The sequence below is a fragment of the Aulonocara stuartgranti genome, assembly GCF_965226115.1.
Source record: "Aulonocara stuartgranti genome assembly, chromosome: 18".
Lineage (NCBI taxonomy): Eukaryota > Metazoa > Chordata > Actinopteri > Cichliformes > Cichlidae > Aulonocara > Aulonocara stuartgranti.
Window position 1 is genome coordinate 203,284 of NC_138954.1, and position 9,516 is coordinate 212,799.

General features: G+C 40.2%; 1 long non-coding RNA gene across 1 annotated transcript; it reads left to right on the forward strand.

Annotated features, from left to right (window-relative positions):
- Nucleotides 1–474: 474 nt before the first annotated feature.
- On the forward strand, nucleotides 475–9,154 carry LOC309693741. The gene is made up of 3 exons (XR_014272698.1): nucleotides 475–709; nucleotides 2,723–2,816; nucleotides 6,892–9,154. It is a non-coding gene; the product is annotated as an uncharacterized lncRNA (long non-coding RNA).
- Nucleotides 9,155–9,516: the final 362 nt, after the last annotated feature.

Here is a 9,516-nt window from a genome sequence, read left to right on the forward strand (position 1 = left end):
AGATTTAAACACCCCAGTTTAAGGAGGCAGGCAGGGGTTGGACCACCTGCACAGGGCTGGTGAAGCAGAGAGTGTCGGGGGGAGATGTGCAACAGAAGCAGAGGGAACATTTTACAAGATGATAAATGGCAGATTTAGATGATTAAGGATTTGTTGACAAGATTAAAAGACACGTCCGTCAGAGTTCAACAACATTACAGTTTGATTAAATAAAAAAGTTTTTAGACTACACAAGGTTCATTTTCTCCTCTGATAGTAATCATATTAAACATGTCAAGAAAGAAAGAGTATAAAGAAAAATAGTAAATGTGTGTCTAATTAAACTCTTCCTGTGAGCCTTACATCATCCTTTAATATGTTTGGTGTTACAAACTTGAAGAAGCACGGAAAAGATCATCAGACATTAATCTAATCAGTTTTCAGCAATGGCGTGTCCAGCGGGGTGGCCTGGGGGGGCACAGGCCACCCCCCCAACCAGACTGGCCACCCCAGGTGCCACCCCAAAGGCAAAACAATAAAATTCAATCAAATATCAAATGTACGATTATGTTTTCACGGTGAAGCTCAGATATCCGAGTGTAAATGAATGCAGCATCGGCTTCTGCGCTATGTGCATCACGTTAGCAAAGGTAGGAGAGCCAAGCAGAAAGACGGCACTGCAGGAAACAATTTTTCGGTGAAAGAAAATGAGGACAGAATAAATGTCCCGGTAAGTAATATCAAGTTTGTTGAGTTTAGTAAACTTCGGTGAAATTAGAATACCAAGGAAAAAAATAACACTTAAAGAATTATTGCAGCTGTGGAATATTTCAGACAGTTTGCTACAGAGGGCAGCTAACATAAGAGTTATGAGTTATAAGATATAATCTAAGTCGTAACATTGCTGTATGGAGCTGCAGATTTGGTTGCAGGTTAACATAGCTGGACTGGCCATCGGGCATACCGGGCATATGCCCGGTGACTTATTATTATTTTTTTTTTGTAATGGCATGAACAATGAGAGGTGGTGGATTGGCCAGATGCAGGTCGATGTGTAAAAATGACTCAGTTGTTTGGTGGTGGCTATGGCGGGGCTTCCACAGAGGCCAGCAGGTGGATGTAGGGTTGCCAACCGTCCCTTAAAATACGGAATCGTCCCGTATTTCGAAACAAAAGTACACGTCCCGTATTGAGCTAATAAGGGACGCACTTTGTCCCGTAATACAGTGAGACTCAAAAGTAGTCTATAACTTTTAATGGAATTAACACTTTGTTTGAAAACATAATTCCCAGCCCCTCTCCTGCTTTGTGACCAATGAGCTGACAGCACACTTATCGCACACTGTTTGCCCAGCTTTATGCTGGGCAAACAGTGTGCGATTTTTTTTTTCAGTCACGTTATTCAGCTCCTGCTCAAACTGCACGATTGACTCGCAGGGGTTAGAAGTTCATAGGTCACGATGCAGGTCTCACACTATACCGCCCGATGCTCTGATGCGACCTGAGTGCTCACACTGTGCCTCCATAAAATGAAGGTTATAGCAGAAAATCTGTCGCTCTCTGTCTTTCACTCACACAGACACACCACCACCATCAACTTTGCTAAATTGCTAATGAAAAACATGATCAGGCAGCTGTGATTGAGCAGCAGTGTAAATCCAACTATTTTCACGGTTGTTGTGGTCGTGATAATTTTGTGAGGCCACATCGAAAAGGCTCGGATGAGCTTTCCAAAGTTCTACAAGTTGTGCCTCCATCGCTTGTGTCCAGATCACACGCTGCACAGCCGTGCTGCTCCGTCTTTTTCACCGACGTTTACGTGTTTGCGCGTGAGCAGTGTGAGCGGCTCACGAGCGATTGATGATCGGGAGCTGCTCGAGGTGTTAATCGCTTCTCGTTACCCCGCGTATACTACACGACGCACGACGAAGGCCAAAAAACGGACCGATCACCAAAACGGTCGCACGACTCAAAAATCGGCTCAAAATGGGCCTAAAACCGCACAGTGTGAGCCCAGCATTAGAGCAGCAATGTTTGTTCCCCTCAGAGAAAGGGAAGAATGGGAAAAGGAAAACACCTGGCTGGAAAAAGTTAATATGGGCATGTGCAGTGAATATCAGCGCTATGTGGCCAGAAGTGTGATAATATAACTTATTTTGTGTAAGAAACAACTGCAAGGATAGATGATTACAACAAATAGATCACTAATACATAAAAGTAATACATCGATGAATAATGATGATGAGTTAAGATGCGTAATCATAGGAACAAGCGGGTTTACAAACAGGAGCAGCTGATTAGCTTTAGAAAAGCTGAAATAATACCTCAGCTGAAGCCAATTGTACTAAATGCACTAAATGTGCACAGTTACAAGAATATTTTTGTTCTATTGTTTTCTATTAATTTATATAATTTTAAGTTAAGCAGGACAGAGTTCTTTTAAAGAAAGATTTACTTATATTCTCAAAAGTTAAGCATGACAGGCTTCTGTTTAAGAAAGAGACCTGTTTTACTGTGTTAATGTTGTCATTTTGAGCTAAAAATAAATGGCTAAATGATCATTTGTTTCACATGTGTTCATATCACAAAGAATAGAATAGGATTTAAGTAGAACATATCTACTTAAATCAACTTCAAGTCAAATGGTTAAAAAAAAGAGCTAGAAAATTCACCACACTGGGAAGGGTGAAGACAACTGGGTCGCCTGGCCCTGGCCACGAGGTGTCCCTTATTTATTTTTCAGGAAGTTGGCAACCCTAGGTGGATGAGGGAAGGGGAGGCAGGAGGAGAGCCCCGAGGCAGCCGCCAGTCCGAGTGTCAGGTGAACTGAACTTCAGGTAAGAAGTTATAACCTGCAGTCTATCTGGGTCAGATATGAACCAAGTTTAGGTGGAGTTTATTTTCGTTATCCTGACTTTTTACCCTCAGTTGCAATAACTCGTACTGCGTTCTAGCCAGCTTGATGGAGTTTTTAGGTGGGTGGGTGCTATGATGTTACTGATAGTGAACTTTATTTTATTCATAAGGTTAGTTAGTAGAGTTGCCAACGGCTCCTTAAAAAAATGGAATGGTCCCTCAATCAGAGAAAATATTACGCGTTTCGTATTGAGCTGAGAAGAGACGCAGTTTGTCCCGAACTTTAGCTAGAATGGAAAAAGACACAAAGCTGGATTTATTCTGTGTGTTTATGCTGCACAGCTGCCTCTTCTTCTCTCATTCTCCCCCTCCCTCTCCTGTTGCTACTTCAATCATGAAACTGATCAATGATCAGCTGATCGTCTCTCTTGTTTGTTTACCGCCCACTTTGCACCAGAAAGAGGAAACCAGCAGATGTCGCGCTAAACAACAGCAGCACGTTTAAGCTTGATCAGCTGTTGTTAGAATTTATTTAATATTAATTTCTAGTATCAGCTGATGTTTGCTGGAGCCACAGCTGTAAAGCTGCTGGTCATGATGTCGGTTTGGATATGTGGTGAGAGGGAAACATGAAGATGAAACCAGGAGATGTCCTTACTGAATCATCAGAGCTGAACAGGTGATGGAGAAACAGGTTTACCCTTTAGGTGACATGAATGAGTTGAAGTTATGAACTGTTTCTGAGAGACAAATAACACCAGGATCCTTTTCTAAGTAGCTGACAGCTGGTAACTGTGCAGGGGCGGATCTAGCAAAGTGTTGCCAGGGGGCCAGGTAGGGCATTAACAGGGAAAGGTGGGGCACAAAGAAATACTTTTCTTTCTTATTCTCATTTAAAATGTCTAGCTTTTATTAAATAATTATCTAAATCTTACAACCAAAGTTTTTATCTGATGTAAAATGTATAGAAATCATACATATACCAACAAGACTGTACATCACTGTCACAACAGCATTTGTTTTCAGTCAAAGGCTTTATGGCTTTAATACCTGGTGGGCCGGTCTGTAGTCAAAATGCCCGATTTTCTGTCCCAGTCCAGCCCTGCAGGTTAATACTGGCAGTGTCACCATGCCAGCTGACTGTATTTCATCATCAGCCAGTGTTGTTCTTGATCAATATTACCAAAGTTTACCATAAGGCAGCATAGAAAGTATTTACTTGCCTTTAGGTTTTATTCAAATGTTAGTCTTTTCAGTTGTTTCCCCACTTTTTTCCTGTTTCACAATCAAACACCAGTTTGTGAGAAGATTATCTTCTTTTTTTAACAGGCAGAGAAAGTTTTGCATTGGCTAATTTGTCAATTGTTTGTTACAAATGTTCATATTTTAATATTAAAAAATGTTTTTGCCCAAAACATATGTGTACTATATGTCAGTAAAAATACTATGCAAATATTGATGTCCTTGAATGCTGAGTAAACACTGACAAAACACTGATTGTATCTCTTGTCCTTTAGCAACGCAGTATCTAAAAACTTTGCACCGTAGTGGTTAAAATCTCATTCTAATAAGAGTTAAAAGCGCATTCGGTTATTAGGTTTACAGGGTTATTGAATTATGGTTAATAGAATTGTTTTTAACATTATCTGCCAATTACATCTGCCACCCTTCTCCAAATCTGTGCCCCTACCTGGCCCCCCCAACAAAAATTTTCTAGACACGCCACTGGTTTTCAGCCTTCATTCATATTGAAAAGTTGAAATCTTCCCTGCTAGACCCAAGTGCAGCGTTTAACACCGTCGGCCATAACATTTTATTACAGCTATTATTAAATGGAGAGTCCTCTTCACACACTGAGGTTAATTATGAAGCTCCACAGGCTTCTGTGCAAAGACCAGTTCTGTTTACATTATACGTGCTTTAGAAGACATAGCATACCACAGGTCAGCTCAGCAACATTTCGACTTTGGCTTGTTTTTTCTGGTTAACGTTAATTACGTAATTTAGAATTAAAGTTTAGTGTTTTTAGCATTTAGGATGGCCGTGGCGAGTAACTCAAGTGCTGTAAACATTTCATGAAACCTCATCAAAAGTTATCTGAGTTGGAAGGGTGGCTGTTAATAAGCCATTCTTAAGGAAGGAGAACAGAGAAAAATAAGGCTGAGGTGTGCCAAATTACACAAGAAATTGACTGGAAAAAGAAATCAGCTGTAATATGTCTTATGGAGTAATGAATCCAAATTTGAAATATGCATGGAAGAGGTCCGAAGAGAGATACAACAGTGAATGTCTATAGCCGTCTTTAACACAGCGTGGATACTCTACCGTGCTTTGAGGCTGGATTTCAGCCAGTGTTGTTGGAGCTCTTATCCAAATTAATCAAATTATGAATGTAGAAAAGTTCCACCAGATTTTGATCGACCATGTAATACCACGTAGTGTCTGATTGGCTTCAACTTCATTTTTCAGTACGACAATGATCGCAAACATACTGCCAATGTAGTCAAAGTATGCCTGGATGAAACAACGCATCAGTCATGGATTGATCTCTCCAGGGTTCGAACCTCAAGATAATCGAAGCAGTGTGGGATCATCTTGACAGAAAACAAAACAAAAGGCAGCCAGCATCCAAAGAAGAGTCTCGGATGTCTTTCAAGAAGCCTGCAGAACTAAGAAATTACAAGAAAGCTTACCTATTAGAGTTTAAACTGTGTTGAAGAATGAAAGGCAGCTTTAACTGGACAAAAGGGGAAAAAAAATCCCACATTGACAGCTAACTCAAGAGACAAAAAGCATTAGAACTCAAGTCATTACCTTACTTAAGGATAAATAAGTTAATTAATTACATTAATGCATAAGCAGAAAATAACCTACAGTAACTGCTTTGCGATATGGAAGTGCAAAAGACAACTGAAAGGGAGGATAGTTTCTATATATGTGGTTTCTATTAAGGGACAGAGGAACGATAAGAAACGATAAGAAATCAAGGACAAGGAGTGTGGTGTAGATAAGTGAGGAAATCCGATCATTACTACAAATTTAGTTGAAATTTAAATATTTTAACTATGGTGCCTCCTGTGAGGGCTGTCTGTTTTCCACATTCTGCAACGGTAAAATACGACTTAGAGGCGGATATTTGTTTTACTTTATGGGCAACAGTTGTTCTTGCTGTTGACAAAACTCGCCTCATGGTTGACTCTGAGAAAAAAAACTCTTTCCCACAGAGGGGAATAAACTTATTCGAATATGAGCTTTTTTCCACTAAGGCTTATTTTATGGGGAGATGTACGAAATTATTTACCGGGTTACAAGCAACGATAATATCGACTGTTGACTCCTCAGCGTCATCATTTTCTGTCTATTGAGAAAACCCATTGTAAAAGTATTGAAGAAAAAAACTCTACCGCTGTCTCATTCCTCCTTGACCCGCTGTGTGTGTGTGTGTGTGTGTGTGAAACAAGATCGCCTGTCACGGTAATTATGGTTTGTTTTTCAGTCCCTTGTAAAAGGGACTCTCAAAAGGAAAAGTAGTATTCAAAGAAAAGTATTCACTAAGGGATATTTATTCATTTTTACACATACGGGGTAGGCAGCCTGTAGGTTACAAGCGGATAGAAAGTTCTTCTTTTCATCACAAGCTATGGTGTAGCCTAAAAATGCAATTTGTTGCTAGGCTGATCATCTTAAAGGTTTTTTACTGCGTCTGTATTATAGGAAAATAAAATACTATTGAAAGAAACGGTTCTCTACAGGAAGTCACTCTTTATTCCCATTACAAGCGCCGGTGCAGCTTAAGAAAGTAAAATTACATCCGCTATTGTAAAAAAAAAAAAAAAAATACAGAGAAAATTGTCATAATATTGAAACAGAATTCAAACTATGAGTTTGCGGAAAACTAACTGCCGCTCTGTCTCTCTATACAGCACAGAGTCAACTGCTGCTGGGCTGCAGAATGAAAGAATCCATCTTGCGTCTCTGCCTTAGAAAATGTGACGGCCTCCTCTCTGCTTTTATTCTCCTCCCTCTAAAAACGTTTTTCTTTTTTTCCAACAACAGGTGGCGCGCTTCTGGGGATTTCCCCCTCCCTTCTCCGGATGCACCGGGGATTTCCCCCTCCCTTCTCCGGATGCAATTCGCCACGCTTAGGGGATTAAATTATACACTTCTGGGGGGAGGGGGGAGGTCAAAAGGTCATGATTTGGGTCATCAATCAAATCGGATCAAATTTTGTCATAAGCTGTATGGGAGTATCTCTCTAACCTGAAATGCACTCAGTTTCACCTCTCACCTCACCAGCTAAACCTTGTAACCTTTCCACCAGACCAGAGGCTCATCCTTATGTGTAACAACCTAACTGAAACTATATGTGTAATATACTGAATAAATGTTTTAATCAAGAATCTCTACTAAAAGCTTAATCAAAAGATATAAATGAATAAAAGACAATAATGAATAACCTGGTTATTCAAATAGCATCCTCCCAACAGCTCCTCAAAGTAACTTACACTTAGACTCTGCGTTAGTTTCACTTTCACAAGCACGCTCTGCAAAAGCCTGCGCTTCCTGTCTACTGCGGCACAGAGTGTACTCAGAGTTAGGCCTTTCTTTTATAATGCAATATAATCTGCATATAAACATTTAAGATTATAGATTTAACTCAACAGTTTAAAGTGGTTATAACTGCACCTGTAATAAAGGCTAATTGGGTACCAATATGTTTAAACATCTGAATGCAATATCAATATTAATTATTAATGCAATGGTAATGATGATGATTATAAACAATAGCAGCAAAATATTTCTCTAATCCCCACGCTCCCTCTCTTGGTGACCCTCTTTCCTTGAAAAGAGGACTGTGTCATTGTGAAACTTTATGAGCAGCGTCCTCCTGAAATGCGCTAAAAACATTGTGAGTAACGTCCTCCTCTCTGCTTCTTGATGCTCTCTGGTCGCTATGGTAACGCGTAAATAGTTCTTTCAAAATTAGACACTCGACCACAACACGGGAAAAGACCCAGGGAAACCGACTCAACGGTGTACAGGAGACACTGTACTAGGTTGGTCTACAGCAATCAGAACGTACAACACAATGTACTGTAAAAAAATAAAATAAAATAAAATAAATCAGTGAAACAGTCCGCAAAAGGTGAACCGGGTTATAGTGAGGGACCACTGTACAATAATTTCTAGTAGCACTGCTGATATATGAAATGGTGAGTTTTGAGGTTGTCTTCAAACACGTGCATTGTACTAGAAAAAAGTGTTTGAAGGATTAAAAATGTAAAAAGTAATGACTAGTTTATATTTATGAAAAAACCTTTATGCAGAAAAAGTAGCAAACAAACAAAAACATAACACATGGACACTTTTGCCACAAACAAGCTGAAGGGATGGTGATTTTTTTTTTTAATAAACCCAGAGTGTTAAAAAAAACACTTAGAAACAAATTTATTTATCAGCAGCATGAATAGTAAAAAATACACAATTTCATTTTAGCTGTCAAAGTCGATTTAACTGAATTACGTGTTTCCGGTTAGTGTGGAGGTCGCAATATGGCGCTCCCCAGTGGCTGCAGCCAGATGCTCTTGAAACGAACCCTGACAGCCGAGTGCTCATCTTAGCTAGCTAGGTCTGAGGACCGAGCTAAGGACGGTAGTTACGGATTAGCTTACAAACATGTTTAACTTACCGAAAAAGTGCAGCGAGGTCTCGGGTCCTTCTGTCGGGTAGTCCAGTTTACTGAAGAACACCTCAGGCTGTCAGGTAAAAACACTCGGTCGTGTTTTCGTAAAGTAAACGCTGACCCCAATTTAACATCACAGCGGTAGGAATTAGAATCAAACTTATGGGAAAGGAGACCTCTTGGACATAAATCAGCATGATGAGAACTATTGAAAACAAAAGAAAGAAACTTTTGAAAAAAATTATCTGAGGAGAATAAATTAATTTTAGTCTGACCCCAGTCCCATCCGCTAACATGGAGAAGGCGGGGTTTATGACCTATACTGCAGCCAGACACCAGGGGGCGATAGAGACGTTTTGGCTTCATTTTTGGGGCGCTGTCGCGTCGTCCATGTTTTCTACAGTCATTGGTCTGTAAGCCTGGAGGCCATTTGTTGAGTTTGCCATGGTCAGGCTGGAGTCATTTTCGAATTCTCTAAACATGAAGAAACAGTTTCATGCAGTGTGTTTGCAGCAGCTTCCTCGTGGTGTGACTGCAGTTAAATTTATTTTTCACCTTTATAGAGGTGACACATTTTAAAACTCGAGTCATCAGTCAGGAATTGATTGTTGTTTATAATTAACCTGCCGAGTGTGGCCTCATTAAATCAGTTTTCAGCAGGGCCGTGCAGAGATGTTTGAGGGGTGGGTGCTCGACCCAGGCTGAAGAACAACAACACACATTCATCAAGACTCTAACATGAATCAGATCACACTGTATCACTGTCATCAGGTGTGTTTTACCTGGTTGGTACACTGTTGGAGGGCAGGCTGTGTTGATCTGAGGCCGATTCCACAGGAGAGACGCGAGCTGTCAGACAATAACATGCAAAGGTTGGTGACAGCGCTCGGAAACATAAAGATTAGAAAACTGTGGGAAATAAACTGAAACTGGAATATTAGTAGGGATGGTCATAGTATACACACACACACACACAATCCAGTATACTGTATATACTG